Here is a 20798-nt window from a genome sequence, read left to right as displayed (position 1 = left end):
TTAAGTGACTTGCCCATGGTCACACAATAGGCAAGTGGCGGATCCGGGATTAGAACCCAGGTCCTGCTGACTTCCAGATTCATGCTCTATCCACTAGGGCACGTTGCTTCTCAGGCTGCTTGGCTAGATTCACGGTTGAGCCATCTGTGCTGGGTCACCAGGGGGAAAATTAGGGACGAAGAGGGAAAAGTTAGGGGTTTTGGATGGCTCATTCCTCATCAGAGGCCGGGTGAACAAGAGGAGGACAACTAGCATAAGCATTCTCGAAGATAGAATCCTGGGCTGGATCAATAGTGGAGCTGCTCAGCTCTTGATCTAGATTGTAAACTAGATTGGATGTAGGGAACCTGTCCACCAACTCTGTTGTACTGTACTCTCCCAAGCACTCAGCACAATAATTATAGCGTTGGTATTTGTTAAGCGCTTACTGTGTGCCGAGCACTGTTCTAAGTACTGGGGGAGATACAGGTCATCAGATTGTCCCACGTGAGGTTCACAGTCTTAATCTCTGTTTTACAGATGAGGTTACTGAGGCACTGAGAAGTTAAGTGACTTGCCCAAAGTCACACAACTGACAGGTGGCGGAGCCGGGATTAGAACCCATGACCTCTGACTCCCAAAGTGCTCTTTCCACTGAGCCACGCAGCTTCTCAATACTCCGCACACAGTAAGGGCTCAATATATAGCATTGATTGATTGATATTAGAAAGGTCAAAATCTAGGTTTGAGTAGATTCATGGATGAGAGGTCCGTAGACCAACCCGGCAAGGAGTTTGGAATGATCCAGAATCGTGTCAAGATCTGACCCAAGAATATACATCACTGCTTACAGTCTTATGCTCTTATGAGCAATTGCCAACATCCTAGTTGCAGCTAACAATCACATATCCATCTCCCTCTGCCCCTCCCAAACACATTGAGAGGAAATAAACACATTACAAAAGCCACGGGCGATGTGGAACCAGAATTACCGGGCAATCTGCCATAGGGCATGTGGATTAGGGCTCGATCTACTGAATCCCTCTTACGTAATCGCCATTTGATCATCCAAGAAAGGTTGTCCCACACGGAGCTCACAGCAGCGTGGCTCAGTGGAAAGAGCCCGGGCTTGGGAGTCAGAGGTCGTGGGTTCGAATCCAGGCTCTGCTACTTGTCAGCTGTGTGACTGTGGGCAAATCACTTCACTTCTTGGTGCTTCAGTGACATCATCTGTAAAAAGGGGATTAAGACTGTGAGCCTCATGTGGGACAACCTGATTACCCTGTATCTACCCCAGCGCTTACAGCAGTACCCTGCACATAGTAAGCGCTTAACAAATACCAACATTATTATTATTATTAATTCCAGTGCCCAATTCCAGCACTCGTCTCATAACCTGCCAGGTAGAAAACAACTGGCTAAACACATCTACTCACGGCAGAGAAATTGGATGTGAGCCGCCTACTCTTATTGGGGACTCTGATAGTCATTCAACGTTTTATCCCCCGTTTCACAGCACAAACCTCAGACATAATTTAAAAAGCCTCAGGGATGCATATTTTCAGAGGTTTTTGGACTGAGAGGGAAAGAAAAACCATTAAGTGGATTTCCACTTCCGGCTTGCTCGGAAGAGGGCTATAGTGATTTCAAAAAGATTAACCAACAGTGATAGTGCAGGTTGATGACTGAATTCCAACTTTAAATATGGCCTATGGTCCCCCAACTCCTCAGAAAGAAAAAGAGAGAGAGGGAGAGGTAAGAGACCAGGAATAGGTTTCCTGGAAAAAAGATCAAGTACACAAGACCACAGCTCTAAGGTCCACTCAATCAGTTAGTGGTATTTGTTGAGCACGAACTGTATGCAGAGCAAGTACACCACACCTGCTCACAACAAGCTTACAGTCTAGAAGGGGAGATAGGCATTAAAATAAATTACAGGTATGTACTTAAGTGCTGTGGGAGTGAGGTGAATATCAAGTGTTTATCGGGGACAGATCCAGGTGCATAGGTGATGCAGAAGGAAAATGAGGGAGGGAGAAGGAAAATGAAGGCCTCTGGAGGACTGCCTTAATATTAGTAGGACTTTGAAGGTGGTAAGAGTGATAGTCAGATATAGCGGGGGAGGGAGTTTCAGGTCAGAGGCAGGATGTGGGCAAGATGTTGGCAGCAAGATAGATGAGATCGAGGTACAGTGAGTAGGATGGTGTTAAGAGGAGTGAACAGTGCAGGTCGGGTTGTAGTAGATCAGCAAAGTGAAATGAGAGGGAGTGAGCTGACTGTCAATGGTAAGAAGTTGCTGTTGATACGGAGGTGCGTGGCCTAGTGAATAGAGTTTGGAGCTGGGAATCAGAAGGACCTGGATTCTAATCCTAGAACTACCACTTGTCTGCTGTGTGACCTTGTGCAAGTCACTTGACTTCTCTGTGCCTCACTTACCTCATCTGTAAAATGGGGATTAAGAACGTGAGCCCCATGTTGCACATGGACTGCGTCTAACCTAATTAGCTTATATCTACTCCAGTACTTGTGTCTGTCACACAGTAAAGCTTAAGAAATAAGAATTTTTTTTAAACACCCAAAAAACAAATAAAATTACTGGAGGCTCTAAATTCTCACTCCACAGGCTGAAGTGTTTCTTTGGTTTGGTCCGAGGGATAGATGTGGGCACCCAGCAAATCTGGCTAACATCACTGCTGGCTGGATGTTGGGTGGTGAGGCTCACTGTGCCTATTCAGTGAAAATAGGGAAAAAACATTTGCGAATCCTGCTGCTGCTGCTCCTCCATACATGGGGCAGGCTGTCCTAAACTGCAAAGGGAAGCAGCGTGGCTTAGTGGAACGGGCACAGACTTGGGAGTGCAGAGGTCGTGAGTTCTAATCCCGGCTCCTCCACTTGTCCGCTGTGTGACCTTGGGCAAGCCACTCAACTTCTCTGTGCCTCAGTTACTACATCTGTAAAATGAGGATTAAGACTTTGAGCCCCACGTGGGACAACCTGATTACCTTGTATCTACCCCAGGACTTAGAACAGTGCTTGGCACGTTGTACGCGCTTAACAGATACCATTATTATTATTATTGTTGAGGGAAGGTCGCAGCATCTCTTCACAGCCTTCTGGAACCAGAGAGGAGACTGGCTGGTTTCGACTTTATGATTCGAGGTCCCATCTAGACTGTGAGCTTGTTGTGGGGCAGGGATTGTCTCTTTATTACCGTATTGTCCTATCCCAAGATCTTAGGACAGTACGGTGCTCTGCACACAGTAAGTGCTCAATAAATACGATTGAATGAATGACTACATAAATAATAAATATATATAATATATAATTTAAGGATATTAATTAGACTGTGATCCCATCACTGGGCAGGGACTGTCTCTATCTGTTGCCGAATCGTACCTTCCAAGTGCTTAGTACAGTGCTCTGCACATAGTAAGTGCTCAATAAATACTACTGAATGAAATGCTGTGAGGTTGGGGTAGAGCGAATAGCAAATGTCCAAAGGTCACAGATTGAAATGCTTTGACGGAACAGAAGGGAGAGACAGCAGGGGAAAAGAGGGCTTAATCGGGGAAGGCTTCTTGGAGGAGATGTTACCTTGATAAGATTTTGAAGGTGGAGAGAGTGGTGGTCTGGTGTGTGCCGAGCGGGAGGGAGTTCCAGGCTAGGGGGAGGATGTGGGAAAGGGGTCAACGGCAAGCTAGATTAGATGGGGGCACAGTGAGTAAAGTGGCACTAGAGGAGAGAAGTGCTCGTGCTGGGCTGTAGTAGATTTGTGAGATGAGGTAGGATGGGGCAAGCTGATTGAGTGCTTTAAGGACAACGGTAAGGAAGGTGGATGGACGGCCATTGGAAGTTCTTGGGGAGTGGGGAGACATGGACTGAACATGGACTCGGAGACGTAGCTGCCAAAAAGAACCCGAGGAGCGGAAGTTAAACCGGATGGAGGAGGAGACGAGGGAGCCGGGGAAGTGCCTTCAGGGTGCAGAAAGACAGGGTAGGAAAGGACTTAGAACCTAGTAGGGAGGAGAGTGAAATCCACTTCACTGAGGGGAACTGTTCTAATATCGGGAGAACGGCGTGGCCTAGTGACCTGGGAGTAAGAACGACCTGGGTTCTAATGCCGCCTCCACCACAAGTGCACAAGTGCTGTGAGGTTGGGGCGAATATCAAAAGTCCAAAGGTCACAGATTGAAGTGCATTGATGACACAGAAAGGAGAGTGAGCAGGGGAAAAGAGGGCTTAATTGGAAATGGCCTCTGGAAGGAGATGTGACCTTAATAATGCTTTGAAGATGGAGACTGCAGGACCATCCTTCCCGTCTCACAGGCCCGCAACCTTGGTGTCATCCTTGACTCAGCTCTCTCATTCACCCCACACATCCGATCTGTCACCAAGGCCTGCCGGTCTCACCTGTACAATATCGCCAAGATCTGCCCTTTCCTCTCCCTCCAAAAGGCTATCGTGCTGGAACAAGCTCTCATGATATCACGACTGGATTATTGTGTCAGCCTTCTCTCTGATCTCCCTTCCTCCTGTCTCTCCCCACTCCAGTCTATTCTTCACTCCGCTGCCCGGCTCATCTTCCTACAGAAATGCTCTGGGCATGTCACTCCCCTCCTCAAAACCCTCCAGTGGTTGCCTATCAACCTCTGCAAGAAAAAAATACTCCTCACTCTTGGCTTCAAGGCTCCCTCTCCCCCCTTTCCCTCTCCTCAGCACTGTGCTCATTTGTATGTATTATTTATTACCCTATTTATTTTGTTAATGAGGTGTACATCCCCTTGATTCCATTTATTGTGATGATGTTGTCTTGTTTTTGTTTCATTCTGTTTTGCTCTGTCTGTCTCCACTGATTAGACTGTGAGCCCGTCACTGGACAGGGATTGTCTCTGGTGCCGAATTGTAGATTCTAAGCACTTAGTACAGTGCTCTGCACATAGTAAGCGCTCAATAAATACTATTGAATGAATGAATGAATGACTGTCCACTTTGTGACCTTGTGCAAGTCATTTAACCTCTCTATGGCTCAGGTACCTCATCTGTAAAATGGAAATTCAGTCTGTGAGCCCCATGTGGATCACAGACTGTGTCCAACCTCATACCCACCCCAGCTCATAGAACAGTGCCTGACACATAGTACTGCTAACAATTACAATTTAAAAAGAACATTAAACAAACAAAGATAAACATCCTAGAGCTTCATCTATACACTAGATTTACCGTAACACTGTGCCAGCGGGCTGCCTTGATATAATGTATCTTTAACTTCTTGTGGGATTTTTATGCCCATATGACTGCTCTTTTCTCTATGTGCGGTAACGAAACCGTCGTATCATCTATAGGTGACTGAGTCCCCAGTTGTGGATACTTTTGATTAAAATAAGGTATCAGACGTTGGTTCAGACATCTCACTCGTAGCATCATTCCTAACGAGAAAATCAGTTCCCGCTCTCAATGTTTCTCCTTAAGAGGGAAGTCATTGCCTGTGTGACGTTCTCATCATTTCCTTAATGAAATACTAGCAGCACTGATCAACTTAAAGGACGATGTCTAGTGATCATAAGGGAAGATTGTTGTGTTTTTTCTGGAGAGAAACAAGCATCTGAACTTCTAGCTAGGAATAGTGCGATCGCTATCAGTCGCTTCCTTATTTTCTTGAATTGTTTGAGATATATCTAGTGCCGGTCTCCAGCCAGGAAGCCGAAACAATGAAAACAAGCTAAAATCACCATGCTGACTCTCACAAAGGAACATAAAACTGTCCAGCGTTCCCCATAGATCCTGTGGGTGGGATTTAATAGCTAGGTTGAACGACCCCTGATATTTTAGAGACGTGATATTAAAAAAAAAGAAAAGGATCGCTTCAGAGTGAATTGCAGTAATTATAGCCTTTGGGAATTATTTTAAATTCTGTCAGGATTTTATTATCTAACGAACAGAATAAAACAACAACAAAAAGACTCATTTTTAGCCAAACGGCTGGGGTTCAGAGGAAAATAATGTGAGGAGCTTGGAAACTATACTTGAAGGAAAATTTTAATTAACCTGTTCCCCTGAGTCATCAAGATAATGTCAGACAGATGAAAAAGGCAAAATATGATCAAATAATCATTTGCCAATAGATACAGATATTATTCTATTTCTGTATGGTAATTAAAATATATTTGGTCATACAGGAGGTCATTCTCTCCAGCTCTCAAAGGGACAAATGTTGTAAGCGGTCAAATTCTTATCCACAAACGTGGTAGAAAACCTATATGCTTTTGGAGAGAATTAGAGTTGTAATTCAGATGGGAGAGTAAAATTATAAAATTATGATATTTGTTAAGCACTTACTATGTGTCAAGCACTGTGAGCCCGTTTCTAGACTGTGAGCCTGTTGCTGAGTAGGGATTGTCTCTATCTGATGCCAAATTATACTTTCCAACCACTTAGTACAGTGCTCTGCGCACACAGTAAGTGTTCAGTAAGCACGACTGAATGAATGAATGAATTAATGAGTGACTGTTCTAAGCTGAGCTGGGGTAGACTCAAGTTAATCAGGTCAGACACAGTCTCTGTTCCACATGAGGCTCACCGTTTAAGGCTCACAGTGATTGTATCTCCATTTACAGTTGAGGAAACTGAGGCACAGAGAAGTTAAGTGACTTGCGCAGGGTGGTGGAATCAGGGTAGAACCCAGTTCCTCTTACTCCTGGGCCTGAGCTCTTTCCACTAGGTCATGCTGCCTTCCAAGATGATCAGCCAGTCAATCAACCGATAACATCGATAGAGCATCTACCGGGTGGAAAGCACCGTATTAAGCAATTGAAAAAAATCAATAAAATAAGAAAGGATCCCTCCCTTCAAGGAATTTATAGTCTAGAGGGGAGAAACAGACACTTAAAATTACAGACCGGAAGAAGGTAAATTGGACATGTACATGAGTTTCTGCTTAAATAATAAGGTATAAAGTCACTAACGTAAGTGGTGTGGGAGGTTATGAATACTTAATTTGCGCTTAGGTGGAAGAGAAGTGCTGAAGTGGCAATTGGGGACTATAACCTGGGGAGATTAAAAATTAATCGCAGAAGACTTCCTTTAGGAGATGCGATTTCGAAAGGTCTTTGAAGACGAGGAGAACTGTTGATTGCTATAATTGAAATGGGAGGGAGTCCTAGACATGGAGCAGGGTGTGAGCAAGAGGTTGGCAGCCAGAGGGAAGAGAATGAGGCGCAGGAGTGGTTTATCTTGCGAGGAATGAAGAGTGCAAACTGGGTTGTACTGGGAGAAGAGAATGAATGGGTAAGAGGGAGAGAGCTGATTGAATGTCTTAAAGCCAATGATTAGGGGTTTCTGCTTGATGTAGAGAGGAGTGGGTAACCCCTGGAGGAGTGGTGAGACACACATGGAATGATGTTTTAGAAAAATGATCCACACAACAGAGAGAAGTTCGGCCCAGAGAGGAGAGAGGCAGGAGATCAAAGTGGTCATGGATGCGCCACTCAAACTGGGGCACGACAAGTACGTCAAGAGAAGCAGCATGGCCTAATGGAAAGAGTCTGGAGACATGGGCTCTAATCTCAGTTCTGCCACTTGTCTGCTGTGTGACCTTGGACAAGTCACTTAACTTCTCTGGGCCTCAGTTACCTCATCTGTAAAACAGAGATTAAGACTGTGAGCCGCATGTGGGACATGGACTCTGTCCAACCTGATTAACTTGTATCTACTTCAGCGTTTAGTGCAGAGCCTGCCACATAATTAGTGCTTAACAGATACTATTAAAAAAAGCCATAGTTGAACCTAAGGGAGCAGATGAACTCCACAAGGGAGTGGGTACAGAGTGAGAATCCAGCTAGCCAGCAAAAGTTTTTATTGAGCACCTACTGTTTGCAGGGCACTGTACGGAGAGTTTAGACGTGACCTTTACCCTCGAGGAATTTACAATTTAGACAGTAAAATAAATGTGACGAGAGAAGGAAACCCAGAAAAGAGGCAGAGGAAGATCCTCGGAAGAGCCTGTGAAAGACACTGAAAAAGAATGGCCAGAGAGATATGGCAGGAAAACCAGGTAAAACCATCTCTCCAGATAATTTAAATGTCTTATTCTTCCTACAGCTGAGAGTCTGATTGAACAATGTGGCCTTAGATGTATTTAGCTGGTACGATAATTTCCAAATAACTTGCAGGTAAATGAGTCTGAGTGAGTGAGTCTCTCAGACTCATTTATCTGGATGCTAGAACCAGGCTAGAAACAGCATGACATAGTGGACAGAGAACAGGTTTGGAAGGCAGAAGGTCGTGGGTTCTAAACCAGACCCCACCACTTGGCTACTCTGTGATCTAAGGCAAGTCACTTCACTTCTCTGGGCCTCACTTACCTCATCTGTAAAATGGGAATTGAGACTGTGAGCCCCATATGGGACAGGAACTGTTTTCAACCTAATTTGCTTATATCTATCTATATATCAACAGTGCTTGACACGTAGTAAGTGCATAACAAAATTTAGAACAGTTATAACAGTCTAGTGCACGAGACAGGCTCTAAAATAAATGGCAGGTAGGAGAAAGCAGCAGAGTTGAAAGACATGTGGGGAACGGAGCAACGAAGCCTGCCTCAAAAGTGTAGTAAGTTTAGTAATGTCGTGAAACCTAGTGGAAAGGGCATGGGAGTCAGAGGACTTGGGTTCTAATCCTGATTTTTTCACTTGCCTGCAGGGTAACCTTGGGCAAGTCTCTTAACTTCTCTGGGCTTTGATTTCCTCTCTGTAAAATGGGCTTAAAATGCTTGTTTTCCCTCCTACTTAGACTATGAGCACTCTGTGAGACAGGGCTGTGTCTGACCTGATTATCTTGTATTTGCCCTATTACATAGTGGAGTGCTTGCCACATAAGAATCAGTCGATCGACGGTAAGCTGTACTAATTGCTGGGAACACTATAACAACAAACACATTCCTGCCCACAGCAAGCTCACAGTCTAGACGGGGAGACAGACATTAATATAAATAAATACATAAATTACAGATAGTAAAAATAATAATAATTCAGGTCTCAGCCACATACATCTAGACTGTAAGCTTCTTGTGGACAGGGAACACGTCTGCCAACTCTGTTACCTTGTACTCTGCCAAGCACTTGGTAATAAATTTCATTGATTGACTGCTATCTCCACCTTGCACGTTACTTCCCTCCTTCCAGAGATTCCAGCAAGGAAGATAACTGTTCTGGGGACTAGGACCCTGGCCCCTGGCCTTAGAGCAGGAAAGGTGACACTCATTAGACCCCCTCCTCCCACCCGCCATGGAAACCACCCGGTGACCACCCATTCCGGTCCATGTCCAAGTGGAACTGGGAACTGAGCTGAACGTTGATCCAGGCTGTCAGCGCCCTGCGCGTCGAGCAGAGTCTCCTTTCCTTTTTTTTTCTTAAGGCATTTGTTAAGCACTTACTATGTGCCAGGCACTGTCGTCAGTCTATCATATTTCTTAAGCACTTACTGGGTGCAGAGCACTGTACTAAGTGCTTGGGAGAGTACAATATAACAATGTAACAGACACATTCCTTGCCCACAGTGAGCTTGCAGTGTAGTTTACTAATCAGTGGGGTAGATATAAGCTAATCAGGTTGGACACAGACCATGTCCCACATAGGGCTCACAGTCTTAATCCCTATTTTACAGATGAGGTAACTGAGGCACAGAGATGTGAAGTGATATGCCCAAGGTCACACAGCAAACAAGTGGCAGAGCTGGGATTAGAACCCAGGTCCTTCTGACTCCCAGGCCCAGGCACTTTCGGCCAGGCCAACTCTGCTTCTTTTACACTGAGTTCACTGCAGAACTTGCCCCCAGAGTAATAAATCAGTCTCCCTTGCATGCTGCTGGCTAGCCAATTCAAACAATTTGGGGATGGCGATGCTAGGTGATTCATAACTGGTGGGGAAAGGGCCCGGATAAGATTGATTAATTACTTGGTTTGGCGGCACATCCCCAGCAAACCCAGGGAGATCATCACTGACAATGCACCAGGATTGCGGTTCTTGAAACCAAATGCTGGGAACTGAATTCCCTTTAACATCATGTCTGAAGGAGCAGCTTCAATATGGCTATCCATTTGCACATATCTCATTCCTCCTTCTTTGACATTTTGTTCTTGGATAATCCAAGAGCTAGCTGAGACTGAAGCTTAAAAAAAAGCAGACTGCTTGTGAAATTTGGATATTTAGAGTTAGCTAAAATTCCAGATGATATCTCACTAAAAACACTCACACCTTCATGTGTCAGGAAGAGTATTGTTCTCTGCAGCACACCTAAGCATCCTGGGCAGCAGTTCTTAGCAAGAAGTAAGGTTATATACTTGGCAATATTTGAGTGTCGTTATAACCTGGTTTCCTAACTTGCACGACAGAGAAGAAAATGTTACTAATTTAATGCAGAGAGACACAGTTTCGAGATGTGAACTGAGTGTCTTGTGCAAGGTTGGGTGACCAGAAAATGAGTCACTTCAGAAGGATGAGAGTGGGGCTAGAAATGGGGAGTGGACCTGAGAGGTGTGGGGTGGGGAAGCACTGGTGAGAGAGAAAAGGAACAAGATAGTAAAAGGGAAAAGAGGGAAGTGGAGACATCGGAGCTGGAATTGGGAGAGGAATGGTAGGAGGGAGATGGGGAGAGATAACTGGAAGGGGATTTGGGGTCAAGGGAGGGGTTTTTTGGGTAAAGGAGACATGAGCATGTTTGAAAACAGTGGGGAAGAAGCCACTGGAAAGTGAGTCAGGGAGAGAAGTAGATGGGGGGAAAGTTTTTTGATAAATTGCAAAGGAATGGGATTGAAGGCTCATGTCAAGGGGAAGAATTTGAGAGGAGACAGGAGAATCAAAGAGGAGACAAGAGGAGGAAAGGAGTGGAGAGGAACTGGGGAAATTTTAGGGAGACCATGCCTAATGATTTTGATTTGAACAACGAAGTATATGTCTGGAAGTGGACTTCCAGTCTTCTAATTCTGTTTCAGTCATTCAGTCCATCAGATTCATCACCAGAGGACATAGCCTGATGCTGCCTCACTGGGTCAAGATAGATCTCTTGTGGAAAAAACAACAACAAAACAAGAGCCTTGAGACAAAAATCATCCCCACCACTTGTTCGGAATGTAGCAGTGATGATGATTCTACTACTGCTCCAACTACTAATAATAGTTGTGATATTTGTTAAAAGTGCTTACTATGCGCCAAACACCATAGTAAGCACTGAGGTATATACGAGGTTGGATATTGTCCCCATCCCACCTGGACTCAGTCTAAGTAATAGACATAAGGAATCAATCAATAATATATCTATCAATAGTATTTATTGAGAACTTACTATGTGCAAAACACTACTAAGTGCTTGAGAGAGTAAAATGAGTTGGGGGCGGGGAGGGTCAATAAACAAGATCCCTGCCCTCAAAGGAGTTTAAAATCTAGTGGGGGAGACAGATACTAAAATAATTTGCAGGTAGAAGGAAGAAGGGGGATATGTACACAAGTTAAGGAATGGGCACTATGACTTTAGTAGTAATAATACTATTAAGTACTATACGTAATAGCATATTAAGCATTTGATATACCTATAATAATAATGATGATGATCGTATTTGTTAAGGGCTTACTATGTGCCAAATACTGTTCTAAGCACTAGAGTAGATACAAGTTAATCAGGTTGGACATAATCCCTGCCCCATAGGGGGCTGACTGTCTCAATCCCCATTTTATAGATGAGGTGCCTGAGAAATGAAGTGATTTGCCCACGGTCACACAACAGACAGGTGGCGGAGCAAGGATTAGAACCCAAGACCTTCTGACTCTCAGGCCCGGGGGCTATCCACTATGCCTTGCTGCTGCGTCGTGCCATGATGCTACTTCATTAGGAAGGATAGGTAAGAGGGTTAATGGAGTGTCTTAAAGCAAATGACTAGAAATCCTGCTTGATTCATTCATTCAATCGTATTTATTGATCGCTTCCTGTGTGCAAAGCACTGTACTAAGCATCTGGGAGAGTACAATACAACAAATAAACAGACATATTCCCTGCCCAGAACAAGCTCACAATCTAGAGGAGTAGGAACCAGACGGTAAGCTCATTTTGGGTAGAGAACGTGTCTGCTAATTCTACCGAATGGTACTCCCCCAAGTGCTTAATACAGTGCTCCGCACGTAGTAAGCACTCAATAAATGCCATCGATGGATCGATTGGAGGTTTTTGAGAAGTGGGAGATATGTGCGGAATGTTGCCGTAGAAAAATGATCCTAGAAACAGAGTGAATTATGGCCTGGAGAGGGGAGAGACTGGAGGCAGAGAGACCAGTGAAGCTACTGTTAGAGTAGTAAAGTCCTTTAAACTGTAAGCTTCTCGTGGGCAGAATGTGACTAGCAACTCTATCATACTGTACTCTTCCAGACGCTTAATACACAGTGTTGTGCACACAGTAAGCACTCAATAAATACCACTGACTGAGTGATTGGTCAAGTTGGGCTTTAACAAGTGGTAAGACCAGTATGGCGGCTGCTTGGACTGTAGAGTCTCTAGACCGTAAGCTCGTTGCGGTCAGGGAATGTGACCCAGGGTAAGAGAAGCAGCGTGGCTCAGTGGAAAGAGCATGGGCTTTGGAGTCAGAGGTCATGAGTTCGAATCCCAGCTCTGCCACTTGTCAGCTGTGTGACTGTGGGCAAGTCACTTAACTTCTCTGGGCCTCAGTTACCTCATCTGTAAAATGGGGATTAAGACTGTGAGCCCCATGTGGGACAACCTGATTCCCCCGTGTCTCCCCCAGCGCTTAGAACAGTGCTCTGCACATAGTAAGCGCTTAACAAATACCAACATTATTTATTATTTATTATTATTAATGTGTCTGATTATTGTTATATTGTACTCTCCCAAGTGCTTAGTACAGTGCTCTGCACACAGTAAGTGCTCAATAAATGCGACCGACTGACTGGATGGCATGGATGGAGTGGGTTCTGGAAATGTGGAGGAAAAACCAATCGCATTTGGAGACAGACTACTTGGTTTAAAAGAAATAGAGTCAGAGTCCAAGGTCGTGGGTTCTAATTCCAACTCCACCACTGATCAGCTGTGTGACTTTGGGCAAGTCACTTGACTTCTCTGTGCCTCAGTTACCTCATCTGTAAAACGGGGATTAAGACTGTGAGTCCCTCGTGGGACAACCTGATTACCCCGTATCTACCCCAGTGCTTAGAACAGTGCTCGGCACATAATAGGTACTTAACAAATGCCATCATTATTATTATTACCATTATTAAATAGAGAAGCCCAGTGTAATGATAAGATTATGGGCTTGAAAAACAGGGAGGAAGGTACAGTTATGGACTATGATAGAAAGTTAGATGGAGGGGAGGAATTAGGAGGGAAGATGAGGAAGCTTTGGACATATTAAGCTTGAGGTGCCGGTGGTATATCCCGGAGGACTGAGGAAATCCAAAATTGCATAGAGGGAGAGAGGTCAGGGCTGGCTAGCTAGATCTGGGACTCAAACCCCTAGAAGTGTATGGGAGCAAATGAGTTTCCCAAGGGAGTGAGTGTAAAATGAGAAGAAAATAGGACTTAGATCAGAGCCCTCAAGGGCACCCACAGGTAGGGGGTGGGAGGCAGAGGAAAAACTGGTGAGACTGAGAAGGAATCATCAAAGAGGACAGAACTGTCCGTAAAATCCAGACTGCACAATGTTTTCAACAAGAAAGCAGTGATCTACTTGCTGACAGCAGCCAAGAGATGGAGGGTTTTGGAGAGGGTTCATTAGATTTGGCAAGGAAGAGGCCACTAATGACTTCAGAGAGTGTGGTTTCAGGGGAGTGTAGAGGGATGACACTGGATTGTAGAGGGTCAAGGAGAATGTTGGAGAAGAGAAAGTGGGGGCAGGGGGTAAGTACAACCTATTCGAGGAACTGAGATAGGAACGGGAGGAAGGAGATGAGGCGATAGCTGAAGCTTTTAGTGGAGACACTTAAGATTGAGTGGTTGATGGTAGTGGTTGAGAAGGGAATTTGAAGTGGTTGAAGTCACTGGATTTCCTCCACTCCTTTATTGCCTGGATCCCTCCAAGTTGCCTAATGATCTTCTTTCTAAATCTAACAGGCTTTACTCCATCTTAACCCTCCTTGACCTTTCGTCTGCTTTGGACATGGTGAAATTCCAGGTTCTGAGAGGCTGTGGCTACCAGTCCCTGGCTCTGAGTGACAGCAAACTTGGAATGCAGCGACTGCCAAAGTAAACATTCTTCAATCCCTTTTTGGGGAGCGCCATTCTAAAAGGTACAGACACGAAATATCGATCCATCATGTTTATTGAATTCTTACTACGTGCAGAGCACTGTACTAAATGCCTGGGAGGGTACAGTATAACAGAGTTCTGTAGAACGTTCCGTGCCCACAGTGAACTTATAGTCTAGAGAGGGATCCAGACAATAGTATAAATAAATAAATTGCAGATATGCACATAAGTGCTGCAGAGCTGAGGGAGGGGTGACTAAAGGATGCAAATAATTTCTAAAACTCCTCAACTTGGCCTGGAACCTTGAGCAGATAGAGCTGCTGGGAAACTCACTGTGGGCAGGAAACATGTCTACCAACTCTTGAATCGCCCTCTCCCAAGCACTTAGTACAATACTCTGCACACGGCAACTGTTCAATAAATGCCATTGATGATGATGAAATAGCCCTTCCACAGACTTCTTTGGTGGGGGATGTGAATGAAAGGAAATAGCTGATTTGGATCTAGGTTGGCTCCTCCATATTTTAACAGTGGTTGTTTCCACTCTGGGGACAGCAGATAACATCAGCTCCTGGGTCAGAAAGCCCTTCTGTACTGTAGATTCACACTGCATTTACACTGCAGTGAAAGTCACAGGAGAAGATAGGACAAAAGTCACATCTATAACTAGCAGAAGCAAGAGATTTTTTTTCTTAGCACCCGAGTACGCATTTAACGAGTCCAGGTTATTACATCTCAGACCAACAGGCCTATGATGCAGCAGCAAGCAGCAGAGCCTAGTGGATAGAGCATGGGCCTGGGAGTCAGTAGGACCTGGGTTCTAATTCTGGCTCTGCCATTTGTCTACTTTGTGACCTTGGGAAAGTCACTTCCCTTCTCTGGGCCTCAGTTACCTTACCTGTAAAATGGGGATTAAGACTGTGAGCCCCATTTGGACAGGGACTGTGTCCAACCTGATTACCTTGTATCTACCCCATTGCTTAGTACAGTGCCTTGCACATAGTAAGGGCTTAACAAATACCATAAAAAAGGCTTCAGCAATTCTGAAAGACTAACTTAGTGAAATCCTGGTTCTCTTCCATCAGTGTGGCAAAGCCCATTCTCCGAGTAGAGTCAGAATCCAGCGGAACCACTCAATCAGCAATCTTCTCGATAATTGCTGAGAGGAAGGTTCCTCTGTATCAAATCGTGGTCATTTAATGCTTGCCCTGTCCCCATCAGAGCTGGAGAACAGTAGGGAAGAAGAAAGCATGAGAAGCAGTGTTGCCGAGGGGATAGAGCTCGTGCCTGGGAGTTAGAAGGACCTGGGTTCTAATCCTAGCTCCACCATTTGTCCGCTGTGTGACCTTGGGCAAGTCACTTCACTTCTTTGTGTCTCAATTCCCTCATCTGTAAAATGAGAATTAAGATATGAGCCCCATGTGGGACAGGGATTGTGTCCAACCTGTTTAGCTTGCATCTAATCCAGCGTTTACTACAGTGACTGACACATAGTAAACACTTAACAAATACCATTTAAAAATGTTCACCTTCCAGAAGCTGAGGAGTAAAGATTAATCTTCAGTTAACAGGCCAGTGATTATTCCAATCATGCCACTCCTGGGCCAGGGAACTTTGCTCTTTTCACAAGTAGTAAGTTTACTATGTTTACACTAGTTACAAATATTTGCAGCTAGAATGCTAAGATTTAAAAGTTCATTAGTGAAACACTAGAGACCATTTCATTATATTTATAATTAGATCATCAATTAGTGACACAGCCTCATTATATTTCCCCAAAGCCTTGTCGCGTTTCTAAAGAGGAACAGTAAAGGGAGATCAAGGGAGAGTACCTTGGTAATGGCTTTTCTTTGGAAATACATTTTACTTTTTTGTAGTTTGAATACTGCTAGATATGTTCTGTTTTGCCCGGACTTGCTCCCTTTGCTCTACCCCCATCCCAGCTCCACAGAAGTTATATACATATCTGTAATTTATTTATACATATTGATGTCTGTTTTCCTCTCTCTAGACTCTAAGCTTGTTGTGGACAGGGAATGTGTTTGCTTACTGTTGTATTCTACTCTCCCAAGAAATTAGTATAGTGCTCTGCACACAGTAAGCGCTCAATAAATACGATTGGTGTTCTTGTCTGTCCGTCTCCCCCGATTAGACTGTAAACCCGTCAAACAGCAGGGACTGTGTCTATCTGTTGCTGACTTGTTCATTCCAAGCGCTTAGTACGGTGCTCTGCACATAGTAAGCGCTCAATAAATACTATTGAATGAATGAATGAATAAGATCTCAAGTGACACAGTTATAGTTTAGGAAAACTCTGTGTCTGGAAATGGATTCTTATAAGTCCTCAAGTTCTGGGGAAAAAACAGAGTCTTATATTTTACATGCATAAATTAAAATAATATTCTGACAATTATTTTAAAACAGAACATGCTTAAGCTAGATAGTACATTATTTTCTCTGTATGAACATGTCTTTGGTTCCTTATTTCTGGTTTGTCCTTGCCTTTATATTCTTTTAAGTATGTATGCCTACCATTTTGGTGTCTGTAAAATTTCATACTCAAAGAAGATATCACTGATGTTGCAATTCCCCTATGGGGCAGAAAAGGCCAATGTAGGACCCAAAGTTCCTCCTTCACTCTGGGTGCATATATATGCACACAAACGTATATGTGCATACAAACATACATATAGATTGCTTTTTGTGTCCCACTGTTCTTGTTATTTGCAGCATCTGCTGCCCTTTCTTACTTTAGCTTCTTTGCCTCATGATCTTCTCGGCGGTTTGAATGTACAAACTCAGTTTGAGTTTGACCCTGTTTTCTGGATTGCAGTGCACCAGGTCTGTGTGATCTAAGAAGCAGCGTGGCTCGGTGGCAAGAGCCCGGGCTTGGGAGTCAGAGGTCATGGGTTCTAATCCCGGCTCCGCCGCTTGCCAGCTGGGTGACTTTGGGCAAGTCACTGAACTTCTCTGTGCCTCAATTCCCTCATCTGTAAAATGGGGATGAAGACTGTGAGCCCCACATGGGACAACCTGATCACCTTGTATCCCCTTTAGCGCTTAGAACAGTGCTTTTCATATAGTAAGCGCTTAACAAATACCACCGTTATTCTTATTACTATTAAACTCCCCAATTTTCAGGTGTGATGTAGCCTTCTCTTACGCTTTGTTTCACTGTATCCTTAGACTGTTTCCTCTGTCCCCAGTGATTCAACTGCCCCATTTTGCCTCAGGATAGGATGATTGGTTGGGTAGCTCGCTGTCATCTATCCTCCTCTCATATCCTGCCTAGGACCATGTGTTGACTCAGGCTGCTATAAGGATGATTTCATTCTGGGACTTTGTGGTTTGCTATCCTCTCTTGACATTTGATCTTGAGTTTAGCCTCTAAGTGATGCCTTTAGTTTGTTCTGAAGCCTGCAACACTTCTTATACTGCTGGGGCCACACTGTTTCGCAGTCTTCTGAAAGGATGTCGGCCTTCTCGGCCTGTTGGAAAGATTTGGGCCTGGGAGTTAGAGGATCTGTGTTCTAGTCCTGGCTCTATCACTTGTCTGCTGTGTGAACTTGGGCAAATCACTGAACGTCTCATCGTTGGCTTTAAACCACTCAATCACCTTGCCCCTTCCTGCCTCACCTCACTACTTTCCTACTACAACCCAGCCCCCACACTTCACTCCTCTAATGGTAACCTTCTCACTGTATCTCCATCTCTTCTACCGACCTCTTGCCCACGTCCTGCCTCTGGTCTAGAATGCCCTTCCTCCTCATATCCAACAGACGATTACTCTCCCCCATTCCAAACCTTATTGAAGGCACATCTCCTCCAAGAGGCCTTCCCTGACTAAGCCCTCCTTTCCTCTTCTCCCACTCCCTTCTGCATCACCCTGACTCCCTCCCTTTATTCATCCTCCCTTTCAGCCCCACAGCACTTATGAAATGTATTTATCTGTAATTTATTAATTTATATTAATAATAATAATGGTATTTGTTAAGCGCTTACTATGTGCAGAGCACTGTTCTAAGTGCTGGGGTAGATACAGGGTCATCGGTTTGTCCCACGTGAGGCTCACAATGTCTGATTCCCCCTCTAGAATTTAAGCTCGTGGTGGGCAGGGATTCTGTCAGTTTACTGTTAAAGTGTACTCTCCCAAGCACTTATCACAGTGCTCTGCATATAGTAAGTGCTCAATAAATATGATTATTTAAAATGGGATTCTATATCTGTTCTCCCTCTTTCTTAGACTGTGAGCCCCATGTGGCACGGGGACTGTGTCCAACCTGATCAACTCGTATTTACCTCAGCGCTTAAATCAGTGTTTGACACATAATAAGCGCTTAACAAATGCCATAATAAATAAATAATAGATAATCGTATGGGAATAAAGCAATTCCCTTCACAGATGGCTGTAATCACAGTTTGCTCACCATAAACAAATTTGTTCTTTTCTCCCAGGTGATTCCTGAAATGTTTATTTTGTCTCAGTGACTTTGGTAACCATCAAGCTGGGGCCACCCTCCCCAACGGTTAAAGTCCAATTATTTTACAGGTCACATGTGGAGGGAAGAGAGTGCATTTGGTCTAGGAAACACATTGAACTTGGAACAGGAAGGGCGTCCGCCTATAGGATCCCCAACCTTCTGGAGGGAAGAAAGCAGGAAAGAGAAAAGAGAACACTGTCAGCTCTGCCTGTTTAATTTGCCAGCTGTTGGCAGTCCCCAACGGGAAACCTTATCATTGTTCCAGCACGTTTCCTAAAGGGTCGAGTTCCTGAAAGTCGGGACTCGGTATCAGAAAGAGGAAACCTCATTTAGTCTCTGTGAATCTTCACTTCCAGCCACTCCAGAGCAACAAAGACATCTTTAATCTTTAATCTCTAGTTTCTTCCAGGAGGGTCAACTAGGTCCAAAATCAACATTTCTTTTCCAGGCCGGGGGGTAGAATCAGCATAATTCTGTGAGGGATTATTCACGATATTTTCTGTCTGCCTGGAATGTCTGACCGAACCCTGAACTTTTCAGTGTGTTTACTGGCTCGAGAGAGTCGCCAGGCAGGTCAGAAATTTGGAAGGATGGGGAGAAGTAAGGTGGAGGAATTATTATGCAGGAAGTTTCTTGAGGGTAGGGTCCATGTCTTCTACTCTTACTTTATGTTCCTAAACATATATTACAGTGCTCTGCAAAGAGGAGATGCCCAAAATAGCACTCTGGAAAATCATGGGCAAATGATAGAGGAAACACCACAGCGTCAGTTCTACTGGAAGCTTGTTCTTCCCCTCTAGACTGTGAGCTCCTTGTGGGCAGGGAATATGTCTGTTTACTGTTCTATCGTACTCTCCCAAACTCTTAGTACAGTGCTCTGTGCACAGTAAGTGCTCAATAAATATTATTGAATGACTGAATGAACCTGGACAAACCAAGGAAACCAAGGTAATTTGAGGAGCCAACAGATTGGAATTGGAAATGACTAGGGATTAAGACTTTAGGAAATTCTAAACCCCTCCAGTCCTCTTAGGATAGCACCTGGAGAGTTTCCAGTACTCTACCAGTCTCAACTATGGGAGGGAGAGTCAAGCAGAAGCATACCCGTTCCATTCCTAGCTTGAGCAGTAACTACAGAGTGGAAGGGAATCTGCTACAAGTCAAAACTCACCTGTGGTGAGCTGCAGAGGCAGGGGAGAGAGTCGAGGGCGGAGACTCAAGTTTACTGGGTGGAAGGAGGCAATGGTAGATCACTTCCGTATTTTTTACCAAGAAAACCATATGGATCCACTACCGGAATGATTATAGAAGGAGGTGGAGCGTTCTGGGAGAGAGGTGTCCATGGAGTGCCTACGGGTCAGAGATGACTTGACAGCACAAGACAAGACAAACCTCCTCAAGAGATTATCCACAGGCCCCTAGGCCTCAGTGAGCTCCTTGTCTCTCACCTCAGTCAACATGAGAACATAGAGATGTCCCCAGCCCTGGCATGCTGGTCACACATCAGGCCCACCAGCATAGAAACCAGCCACAGACAGAGAGCCAAAGGCACTGCCAAGAGCCATCCTGGACAAATTGGTGACCACCAACACGTAGCAAGATAATGGCCCCCACAAGGCACACCAAGATAACAGAAAACTTCCCTACCTGCTTCTGGTTCCCCAAAAACATGAAGCCATGTATATGTTTCTGTGTGTGTGTGTGTGTGTGCGCGCATGTAAGAGAGAGATATAATCTGCCCTTCAAGCTTCAAAGATAATGCTCCTAACTTTGAGCTTTTTATCAGTGTTGGTGGGTCTGGCTAATAAAACTGATAATCCTTCTTTCCTTGTGTTCATGGAAAGATTGCTCTTTGCTGTGCTGGGCATTGTTCTCTGTGCTCAACAGGGTTCTGCTCCCCTGGAGAGCCATTCTCCCAAATAGAAACGGAGCATCTAATGTCCCTAACTTTTTCCTCTAATAAGCGAGGTGGTCACTCACTGCCCTCAAGGGCACCATGCAAGGAGACGCAGTTGACATTACATGCATTTTACCAGGAACGCAAGATACTGTGATGATGTCATAGCCACCATTTTCCAGAAATACACTAATTTCACT

At 44.5% G+C, this 20798-nt stretch overlaps 1 non-coding gene across 1 annotated transcript; it reads left to right on the top strand.

Annotated features, from left to right (window-relative positions):
- The first annotated feature begins 19724 nt into the window (after positions 1-19724).
- LOC114817381 lies at positions 19725-19862 on the top strand. The gene has a single exon (XR_003765235.1). It is a non-coding gene; the product is annotated as a small nucleolar RNA SNORA7 (small nucleolar RNA).
- The last annotated feature ends 936 nt before the right edge of the window (positions 19863-20798 follow it).

The sequence above is a fragment of the Ornithorhynchus anatinus genome, chromosome 1 (genome assembly GCF_004115215.2).
Source record: "Ornithorhynchus anatinus isolate Pmale09 chromosome 1, mOrnAna1.pri.v4, whole genome shotgun sequence".
In the NCBI taxonomy this organism is placed as follows: domain Eukaryota; kingdom Metazoa; phylum Chordata; class Mammalia; order Monotremata; family Ornithorhynchidae; genus Ornithorhynchus; species Ornithorhynchus anatinus.
Note: the sequence above shows the minus strand (reverse complement) of the source record. Positions and strands in the feature narration are given on the sequence as shown.